Source organism: Eptesicus fuscus, chromosome 3, assembly GCF_027574615.1.
Source record: "Eptesicus fuscus isolate TK198812 chromosome 3, DD_ASM_mEF_20220401, whole genome shotgun sequence".
In the NCBI taxonomy this organism is placed as follows: Eukaryota; Metazoa; Chordata; class Mammalia; order Chiroptera; family Vespertilionidae; genus Eptesicus; species Eptesicus fuscus.
The window spans coordinates 75,825,094-75,837,174 of NC_072475.1; positions in this window are offsets into that span (position 1 = coordinate 75,825,094).

The following is a 12,081-nucleotide window of genomic DNA, read 5'->3' on the forward strand; positions in this document are numbered from 1 at the left end:
TGGAGGCCTCGGGTAGGGAAGCCTCCCAGCCGGACACCCCGGGCGGCCTCCGGGCGGCGATGGCGGCTTGGGGGCGCGGACGCCTCCCATCCGGACACCCTGGGCGGCCTCCCGGAGATTTGGCGGCTTGGGGGCGCGGACGCCTCCCATCCGGACACCCTGGGCGGCCTCCCGGAGGGGTTGGCGGCTTGGGGGCGCGGACGCCTCCCAGCCAGACACCCCGGGCGGCCTCCCGGAGGGGTTGGCGGTGTGGGGGCGCGGACGCCTCCCATCCGGACACCCCGGGCGGCCTCCGGGTGGCGATGGCGGCTTGGGGGCGCGGACGCCTCCCATCCGGACACCCCGGGCGGCCTCCGGGCGGCGATGGCGGCTTGGGGGCGCGGACGCCTCCCAGCCGGACACCCCGGGCGGCCTCCCGGAGGGGTTGGCGGCTTGGGGGCGCGGACGCCTCCCATCCGGACACCCCGGGCGGCCTCCGGGCGGCGATGGCGGCTTGGGGCACGGACGCCTCCCATCCGGACACCCCGGGCGGCCTCCGGGCGGTGATGGCGGCTTGGGGGCGCGGACGCCTCCCATCCGGACACCCCGGTCGGCCTCCGGGCGGCGATGGCGGCGTGGGGGCGCGGACACCTCCCATCCGGACACCCCGGGCGGCCTCCGGGCGGCGATCGCGGCTTGGGGGCGAGGACGCCTCCCAGCCGGACACCCCGGGCGGTCTCCAGGCGGCCTCCCGGAGGGGTTGGCGGCGTGGGGGCGCGGACGCCTCCCAGCCGGACACCCCGGGCGGTCTCCGGGCGGCGATGGCGGCTTGGGGGCGCGGACGCCTCCCATCCGGACACCCCGGGCGGCCTCCGGGTGGCGATGGCGGCGTGGGGGCGCGGATGCCTCCCAGCCGGACACCCCGGGTGGCCTCCGGGCGGCGATGGCGGCTTGGGGGCGCGGACGCCTCCCAGCCGGACACCCCGGGCGGTCTCCAGGCGGCCTCCCGGAGGGGTTGGCGGCGTGGGGGCGTGGACGCCTCCCATCCGGACACCCCGGGCGGCCTCCGGGTGGCGATGGCGGCTTGGGGGCGCGGACGCCTCCCATCCGGACACCCCGGGCGGTCTCCGGGCGGCGATGGCGGCGTGGGGGCGCGGACGCCTCCCATCCGGACACCCCGGGCGGCCTCCGGGCGGCGAGGCGGCGTGGGGCGCGGACGCCTCCCATCCGGACACCCCGGGCGGCCTCCGGGCGGCGATGGCGGCTTGGGGGCGCGGACGCCTCCCATCCGGACACCCGGAGCTGCTCGGCTCTCAGCGGCAGTCCTCCCTGGAACTGGGGAACTCCGGCGGGTTGAGCGTACTGGTCGCCGCCATCTTGTGGCTATGGGGGCCGCCATTTTTGTCGCGGAGGTACGGTTAATTTGCATACTACTCTATTATTAGATAGGATACAGAAAGGAAAAACAAAAGATAAAAGAAATTTTGTAGCTTGAAATGGAAGGATAATATTTCTAATATGGTTTTCCTTAGCATATTTAAAGTATGAAAAAGGAGCTGTGCCATAAACCTGTGGTTAAAGAATTTTAAAATAGTTAACAAATAAAAATAAAGAAAGAGGGACATACCAGACTCAGCTGCTAGTTTTTAAAACCAGGGATTCTTATATGTCTTTGTGTGGGTTAGAGGATACTAGTACTTTTGATTGATTTCAGAGAAGAAGGAAGAAGGAGAGAAAGATAAAAACATCAATGATGAGAGAATCATTGATCGGCTGCCTATTCCACACTCCTCACTGGGTATCGAGCCTATAACATGGGCAGGTGCCCTGACCTGAAATCATCAAAGCATGACCTCCTGGTTCATAGGTCGATGCTCAACCACTGAGTCATGCTGATCAGGCTGAGGATACTAGTATTATATGAGTATCAGTTTTCAGCTACATTTTCCACATCATTAGTGACAATGAAATATGAAGAGTGACTTCTATCATACGAGATTTTATTCAAATCTATTTCTGGGGCTGAAAACATAAATAGAAAGTATAATCTTTCTAATAACTTTGTTATCCATAGTGATCAGACAAGAATAAGTAATAAGACATCCAAACTGGAAAAGAAGAAGTAAAACTGTCATTATTCACAGTTGACATGATACTGTACATAGAAAACCCTAAAGAAACTACTAGACTTAATAAATGAATTTGGCAATATAGCAGGATTCAAAATTAACACTCAGAAATCAATGGCTTTTTTATACACCAAAAATGAACTCACAGAAAGAGAAACAAAACAAAACAAACAAACAAACAAAAAAAACAACCCCATTTACCATTTCACCAAAAAATAAATAAATAAAATGCCTAGGAATAAACTTAACTAAGGAGGTAAAAGAACTGTACTCAGAAAACCACAGGGCATTTATAGAAGAGAGAGGGGAAGGCATAAACAAATTGAAGAACATACCATGTTCATGGATTGGTAGAATCAACATTATTAAGATGGCCATACTACCCAAAGCAATTTATAGATTCAACTAGAGGCCCGGTGCATGAAATTCGTGCACGGAGGGGGTTATCCCTCAGCCCAGCCTGTACCCTCTCCAAACTGGGACCCCTCGAGGGATGTCCGACTGCCCGTTTAGGCCCGATCCTGGTGGGATCGGGCCTAAACGGGCAGTCGGACATCCCTCTCACAATCCAGGACTGCTGGCTCCCAACTGCTTGCCTGCCTGCCTTTCTGATTGCCCCTAACCGCTTCTGCCTGCCAGCCTGATCACCCCCTAACCACTCTGCTGCCAGCCTGTTTGCCCCCAACTTCCCTCCTCTGCCGGCCTAACTGCCCTAGTCACCCCTAACTGCCCTCTCCTGCAGGGTTGATCACCTCCAACTGCCCTCCCTTGCAGGCCGGGTGCCTCCCAACTTCCCTCTCCTGCTGGCCATCTTGTGGTGGCCATCTTGTGTCCACATGCGGGCAGGATCTTTGACCACATGGGGGCAGCTATATTGTGTGTTGCAGTGATGGTCATTCTGCATAGTACTCTTTTATTAGATAGAATAGAGGCCTGGTACAGGGGTGGGGCCAGCTGGTTTGCACTGAAGGGCGTCCCGGATCAGGTGGGGGTTCCCTTGGAGTGTGGGGTGGCCTGAGCAAGGGGCCTGTGGTGGTTTGCAGGTGGGCCATGCCCCCTGGCAACGCAAGTGGAGGCCCTGGTATCTGGAATTTATTTTCCTTCTACAAATGAAACTTTGTAGCCTGGAGCAGATCCAAGCCTGGGGCTCCCTCCAAGGCCTGTAGCCATTTGTGTTGGGGTTATAATTGAAACTTTGTTGCCTTAAGCGGGTGGGCCGGGCCAGGGTGTGCGGAAAGCTTTGCTTCCCCTGTTGCCGGCGGCAACCCTGGCCTGCTCTCTCAAGCTCCATTCTGCCGCCATTTGTTTGAATTTGTTTACCTTCTATAATTGAAACTTTGTAGCTTGAGTGGAGGCTTAGGCCTGGCAAGGGCAGGCAGGAAAGCTTGGCTTCCTCTGTAACCTAGGAAACCTTGCTCTCTGTGGCTGTAGCCATCTTGGTCTGGGTTAATTTGCATACTCGCTCTGATTGGATGGTGGGCGTGGCTTGTGGGTGTGTCGGAGGTATGGTCAATTTGCATATTTGTCTATTATAAGATAAGATGCAATCCCCATTAAAATACCAACAGCATATTTCACAGACCTAGAAAAAAACTCTCCAAAAATTCATCTGGAATAAAAAAAGACCCTGAATAGCCACAGCAATCCTGAGAGAGAAAAACAAAGTTGGAGGGGTCACAATACCAGATATCAAGCTGTATTACAAAGCCACTGTTCTCAAAACTGCCTAGTATTGGCACAAGAACAGATATATAGACCAATGGAACACAACAGAGAACCCAGAAATATATCCAAGCCATTATTCTCAATTAATATTTGACAAAGGAGGCAAGAGCATAAAATGGGGTCAAGACAGTCTCTTCAATAAATGGTGCTGAGAAAATTGGTCAGATAACATGCAAAAAAATGAAACCAAATCACCAAATTACACTATACACAAAAATAAACTCAAAATGATTAAAGGGCTTAAATGTAAGATGGGAAATCATAAAAATCTTAGAAGACTCCATAGGCAGCAAAATATCAGACATATGTCATAGCAATATATTTACCCATACAGCTCCTTGGGCAATGGAAACTAAGGAGAAAATAAACAAATGGGACTACATCAAAATAAAAAAGCTTCTGCACAACAAAAGAAACCATCAACAAAACAACAAGAAAACATCAACACTGCATGGGAGAATGTATTTGCCAATGTGATCTCAGATAAGCATTTAATCTCCAAAATTTACAGTGAACTAAGACAACTTAACAAAAGGAAGATAAACAATCCAATCAAAAAAATGGGCAAAGGACCTAAATTGGCACTTTTTTAAAGAGGACATGCAGAATGCTGAGAAACATATGAAAATGTGCTCCAAGTCACTAATCATCCAAGAGATCCAAATCAAAACAACAATGAGGTACCATCTCACACCTGTCAGAATGGCTATCATCAACAAATCAACAAAGGACAAGTGCTGGTGAGGATGTGGAGAAAAGGGAACCCTCATACACTGCTAGTAGGAACGCAGAATAGTGCAGCCACTGTGGAAAACAGCATTGAGATTCTTCAAAAAATTAAAAATGGAACACACATTTGACCCAGTAATCCCACTTCTGGGAATATATACCAAGAAACGAGAAACACCAATCAGAAAGGATATATGCACCCCTATGTTCATAGCAGCACAATTTACCATAGCTAAGATTTGGAAACAGCCTAAGTGCCCATCAGCAGATGAGTGGATTGAAAAACAGTGGTACATCTACACAATGGAATACTTCACTGCTATAAAAAAGAAGGACATTTTACCATTTGCAACAGCACGGATGGACCTGGAGAGCAGTATGCTAAGCATAATAAACCAGGCAGAGAAATATAAATATCAGATGATCTCACTCATATGTGGGATATAATGAACAACATAAACTAATGAACATAAACAAATCCAGAGACAGAGAATCATTTATCAGACCATCACACCTCAGAGGGAAGTTAGGGGATGGTGGGAGTAAGGGGGAGAGATCAACCAAAGGACTTGTATGCATTCATATAAGCCTCACCAATGGACACAGACACCAGGGGGGTGAGTGAATGAGTGGGAGTGTGGGGGAGGCAATGGGGGGATAAGGACACATATGTAATACCTTAATAAAGAAAAAAAATATCCAGAGACTAAGAAACATTAAACAGACAGTCAAACTTCAGAGAGAAGGCAGGGGAGGTGGGGTAAGAGATTAAGCAAAAGACTTGTATGCATGCATATTAGCATAACCAATGGACATGGACATTGGGATGGTAGGGGCTTGTCCTGGGGTAAGGGAGCAGTGGGGAGAGGGATCAATTAGGGGAAAAAAGACATATGTAGTACTTTAAACAATAAAAAAAATATTAAAAATTTTAATGCCAATAGTGCACCTTAAACCAAAGGTACAACACTTCTAAGTACAGAAGTGATTCTGAAGGACATATATGTGGGAAGTCAGCTATATTAGTACCACAGTGATAAACTATAAGTAAAATGGACAGAAATCCCAGCATGAAAGCTATGACACCTGGTTTGATTTTAAACTGTCTTTGCATAATAAACCCCTACAATGTAGCAATTCATTAAATTATTCAAAACAGGCCATCATATAATCATCTGGAACATTCTGTGCATTTATGATTTTAAGGTGAGAGTATAAAGGCAATCCTACACTTCTAATTCTCCTATATATGTCTTCAACTGATCAATTAATATCTGTATACATAGTTTACATAGATATAGGTATTCCCCACATAAATCCATGGAAGTAATCTCAAAAAGTATGCTGTTAGTATTTCAACATCAGAATAATACTGAGTATGTGTAGATTTTCAGATTTCTGAGCTTTACCTCAAACTTATAGAGACAAGATTTCTGGTGTTGGTCTAGGAAAGACTTTACTCAAGTTTCTCTGGTGAAATCCTATATAACAAAAAGCTAATATGCAAATCTACCAAACCGTGAAATGATCCATCGCTATGATGTGCACTCACCACCAGGGGGCATACGCTCAATGCAGGAGCTGCCCCCTGGTGGTCAGTGTGCTCCCACAGGGGGAGCGCCACTCAGCCACAAGCCAGCTCATGGCTGGCGAGTGTAGTCGCAGTGGCGAGAGCCTCTCCCACCTCTGAGGCAGCACTAAGGATGTCCAACTGCAGGTTTAAGCTTGTTCCCCTGGGGCGGGTTCAAGCCATAAGTTGGACATCCCCTGAGGGCTTCTGAACTGTGAGGACACAGGCCAGGGTCTTTGTTTCTCAAGCTCAGTCCTCAAAGTCACTAATATATCCTTTATATCTCAAACTATCTTTGAATTGCCTAGAATGGCTATCAGATAATCCAAATATTGGTCCTTAATTTATAAAAAGAAAATAAACAAAGATAATAATGTTTATCCAGCATTCTATAAATGTAATTAACTAAGAGCTATCATAAAAGGCCCTTTATTAACCAAATTTAGGAAAAAAATACACAAAAATTAACATAACAAAGGAGACATTAATTTTTTATAGATTTACTATGTCTCATTTGTATTATTATATACTAGAGGCCCGGTGCATGAAATTTGTGCACAGAGGGGGGATTCCCTCAACTCAGCCTGCACCCTCTCCAATTGGGGACCCCTTGCGGGATGTCTGACTGTCATTTTAGACCTGATACCAGAGATCGGGCCTAAACTGGCAGTCAGATATCCATCTCACAATCTGGAACCACTGGCTCCTAACTGCTCACCTGCCTGCCTGATTGCCCCTAACTGCTTCTGCCTGCCAACCTGATCACCCCTAACTGCCCTGTCCTGCAGACCCGATGTCGCCTCCAACTGCCCTCCTCTGCTGGCCAATTTGGTTCTGATTGGTCATTTCCTATGCCAGCATCAAAAGCTTCACCTCCTAGGCAGTCATTGGCTCCCCACAGCACCCAGATTTGGTTCTCATTTTTCGGTTCCTATGTAAGTCAGCATCAGAAGCTCCGCCTCCTATGCAGCCATTGGTTCCCCACAGCACCCACCTATGGTTCTAATTGGTTGGTTCCTATGCCAGTCAGCATCTCCAGGCCTATCTCTGCGCCTGATCAAAGAGGCAGAGCTTAATAGCAGCCCTCACAGAGGCTGGGAGAGAAAGAAAAGCTTGGCTGCTGGCGAAAAACAGAAAGAAAGAGGGAGAGAAAGAGAGAGATAAGTACACTGATCAACAGCTTCCACTGAGGCTGCAAATCAAACCCTGACTCACTTTCTGGGTCTCAGCCACCTGAGCAGTCAGTGTTGGGTCACCAGGCTGAAGCTGGGCAACCCAGGGCTGACTTCCAGATGGTCTGCTTTGGTCGCAGGCTCTGCCCCTTCCCAAGCCTAAAACCTCCGCCCAAGACTTTAGGTTTGGGAAGCACCTTCCCTTCCTGCCCCTCTGATTGCAGGCTTGGCCCCTCTGATGGCCAGCTGGGAGTGACCTGAGTGCCAAGAAGGTTCCAGGGACCCAGATATGTATGCAAATTAACCGCCATTTTTGTTGAGTTAATTTTCATACTCCCTCTGATTGGCTGTGGGCGTAGCGGAGGTACAGTCAATTTACATGTTTCTCTATTATTAGGTAAGATTACTAGAGGCCCGGTGCACAAAATTCAGGCACAGGGAGGGGTCCCTGAGCTCAGCCTGCTCCCTTTCCAATCCAGGACCAGCTCAGGGGATATCCAACTGCCTCTCACAATCTAGGACTATTGGCACCTAACCGCTCACCTGCCTGCCTGCCTGATCATTCCTAAAACCTCTGCTTGCCTGATCACCCCTAACCACCTCTGCCTGCCTGCCTGATTGCCCCTAACTGTTCCCCTACTGGCCTGATAGCCCTTAACTGCTCCCCTGATGGCCTGATTGCCTTTAACTGCCTCTGCTTCACCACACACCTGGGACCCAGAATTCTCTCCTCCAGCTTGTCTCAGGCACCCTGAACCCAGGCTTCCCTCCCTCTGGCTGGCTGCAGTCACCCAGGACCCGGGCTGTTTTTTGTTTTTGTTTTTTAATATATTTTATTGATTTTTTTTACAGAGAGGAAGGGAGAGGGATAGAGAGCTAGAAACATCGATGAGAGAGAAACATCAACCAGCTGCCTCCTGAACACCCCCTACCAGGGATGTGCCCACAACCAATGTACATGCCCTTGGCCAGAATCGAACCTGGGACCTTTCAGTCCAAAGACCGACGCTCTATCCACTGAGCCAAACCGGTTTTGGCTGGTTTTCTCAGGCCGGCCACAGCCACAGGGGACTGTGGGTGGGCTGCTTCACTCGGACCGTAGCCACAGGCACCAAGGACTGTGGGGGCAGGCAGCTTGTCTCTCTCCTGGGCTGCAGCCTGGCTGGTCCCCATTATTCCCTTGCAAACTCATTTGTGCCTGGCAGGTTCCCATTCCTCTCTCCCCAGTGTTGAGTGTCTGAGCCCTTAAGGCTTGATGGTGTGATGGAGTGATGACCATTTGCATATAAGCTCTTTATTCTATAGGATGCCTCATAGTCGGTGTGCCTTTCTGGTTGAAAGGAACATTAGCAAGAGTAACCCCAAAGACTAAGTCTCCCATTTGATTTTGTTTCTACATTTCAACAACTTGTCAACTGTGGAGAGTTAGGTACCCTTCACTTAAATGATTTTGGTGCTGGAGGATGGCCAGGTTCCTCACTGCTAATATTCCTGTTGTATTACTATTCTTGTATTCAACATGAGTAATGTACATTACATAGCAGAAGATGGGTTCAGGTTTCATTCTCTTCCATCCTGATAACACTTATCCACATAAATACATCAGCCTCAATTATTCCAGGCCTGATAACCCCAGCTCATTCTCCATTTCAGTCCTTTGATTGCAGGTGGCTGGCTACTAGGGATTGTTTCACATAGACATTTACTCTGAAAAGGAAGCAGGAGCTTGATAGTGCTTTTTCAGTCAGTGTGATGGACTTCCCCTGATGCATATACTGTAATTATTTCATTCCACTGTTTTTCTTTTTAAAAGTTGTTAAAGAAGCTTGGAAATGGTAATTATAAAATATGAATAAATGTGTGTGTGTTTTTTACCCTGTAAAAAGCTTAACACTTTCCACATATTATTTCTAACCTGACCAAACCCTTTACAAGATGCCTATCAAGCAGGTGGATACAAGTAAATTTTGACTTTTTCTTTTGTAATTGCAAATGATCACTCAATTCAGATACCTATAATATTTTTAAAAACTGATAACTAATCTTTTTAAGCCAATTGTACTTGGATGAACTACTGCTCATTCAGTCACTAGAGATTTAAAGGTCAGAGCTGCTGTTAGTATTCATTCAGCTCCCAAGACCTGAACCATTTCACTCATTCTGTCTGTAATTTTAGCTGCTGTGATTATGTGTTCCTGCTGTGTAAAGGGCAGAGTGGAGCTTTTAACAGTTCAGAGTGCTACTAGTACAGCACTCTAACTGAAGCTGTTGTTGGGTTGCTTGTCTGTTTATTTGTTTGCTTTATTATTTATTTATGTGTGTCAGTATGTGTATGTTTCCCTGAGGAGTCATTCAGCAATTCAGCATACCTGTGTTTGTTATTAATTTTTCCCCTTTTGTTCCCTTCTCTATTCTCATTTCATTAACTCAGATACATTTTTTTTTCAAAAGTATATTTTTATTGATTTCAGAGAGGAAGGGAGAGGGAGAGATAGAAACATCAAGGATGAGAGAGAATCATTGATGACCTGCCTCCTGCACTCCCCCTACTGAGGATCAAGCCAGCAACCTGGGCATGTGGCCCTTGACCAGAATTGAACACCAGACCCTTCAGTCCATAGGCCAATGCTCTACCCACTGTGCAAAACTGGCTAGGACATCAGGTATAATACACACAGTTGGCCATTATTTACTCAATGTAAAGTTTCCACTCTGTGATTTAAATTTTCAGGAGATAAGGAAGTTTTTTTCAGAGAAAATCATAGTGGGAAATCCATTTGATTTAGATGGAAAAGGTTTGTCTTAATATTTGGATATGTAAACCAATTTGCGAAAGCAGGTTAATATCAAAGAGATTTGAGTGGAGATGTGGTGCAATAAGAAAATCGGACATTGTAAATACTTGGGCTCTGCATTTAAGACAAGGCTACAATAAGATTTTTGAATTGTTTTAGACATCCTCACTTTGCAATGTGCACTTAGGTATTTTTCATTGCTACCCATGTTCTCCCTTTATTTCCATTGGGGCAGTTTTCTTTATGAGACTGAAGCACTACCTACTTCACTAACACAGTTCCTAAAACTTTCTACTTTATGTGTTCAGACATTATGGTAGATGGGGTAGGTTTTGAAATCTTTGCTATACCATATTCAGGTCCTTGAAATCTTCATCTTCCACACAGAAGATGCATAGTAATCAGCAAATCTTATAAGAGATGGAAGAAAGGTATCATCTGTTTAAAATGTCAGAGGGGAACCTTCCCCAATAATAAATCTACCCTTAGGTACTGCCAGCTTCAAATCCTGCGTTTGTCCACCCAAGCATGTATTATCTACTTTTTTTACTCTTTCAAAGGTCCTCACACTGCAGGGGCTTTGATATATTCAAATGAAACTTCATGACAATAATATTTTGCACCTTTTTCTTTGTCAACAGCTTCAGGTGGATGTATGAGTTGTGCTCTAAAAGTTATCAAGTTAATATTTTGAATTAAAACACATTTTCACTGAAGGGGGGGGGGAAGGAAAGTTCAATAAAGTGCTCAACTCTCCAGGCTGGCTTATCAGAGCAAAATGTACCTGAAGGTGAAATTGCTCTGTTATTTTTTGCTTGGTGCTTCCTATAACTACCTGAGCAACAGAATTTACCTTTAAAGCTGAACTGAAATAGATTTCTGAACTACCATTTCCTCCTCCTTACTCAAAATTTAACTCAGTATATCTAGAAAATAGTTTGGTATAATTTAGATTTTTTAAAAGGAATTCTGAAGAGAGTGACTACTTTAATGTGGAATATACTATACATAATGACTGTACATGGAAGTTTTCTCAGACAAAATCATATTGGGAAATCCATTTGGTTTAGATGGAATAGTTATGATGAGAATAAAATGGACTTCCTTGCACTCACTACTTACTTTAAGAGAATGTTATTATTTTCTTGGAAACTCCATAGTAAACTGTCCTCACCTATCCATTTCCCTCATGCCCCAAAAAGTAACACTGGCCTCAATTTTGTCATGACCTTTTCTTTGTTTTTCTTCATTATATTACCACACACACACACACACACACACACACACACACACACACACACACATACATGCCTGTTTAGATAAATTAATAGGTATGTATATTTTTGCCTTTTTGAAAATTATTCAAATGGAAATATACTTCAAGTTTTTTTTCTATAACTCGATTTTTTCAGACAGTTTTGGATTTTGAGATCTATAGATACTTAAGACAACAGTTTAATCATGTAAACTGCCATAGAGTATTCTACTCTATATATCAAAATGTATTCACTTTATTACTAACAACTATTTGATATGTTGCATTTATATCTGAAAGTCATCGCTAAACTCTTTTTTTTCAAATGTTATACTTAATCTGTAGATCTTTTAGGTTATTTATACAGACAGTTTTATCAAAATTGAATGGCTATCTGATTTCTATTTTTTAATCATTTCCCTTTTAATTTTTCCCTATTCTATTATATTGACAAGAAATTTGTTAATTACACTTTTCTAGAAAGCAGAGTTAGAGGCAAAAAATTTAGGCTGATGGTTTATTTAAGGGAAATGCAATCCTAAAAGTGAAAGAAAAAGTGATTTCCTTCCAAGAAAAGAAGGAAAGTAATTACAAGAGAGCATGTACCCTAGCTATTAACAATATTCAAACAACAAACAGACAAACAAAGAAAACATCAGACTCCTGTGGCAGGAGGGGATAAAGGCGATAAATGATGATGGGACAAGTGAAATTAAATTAAATTAAA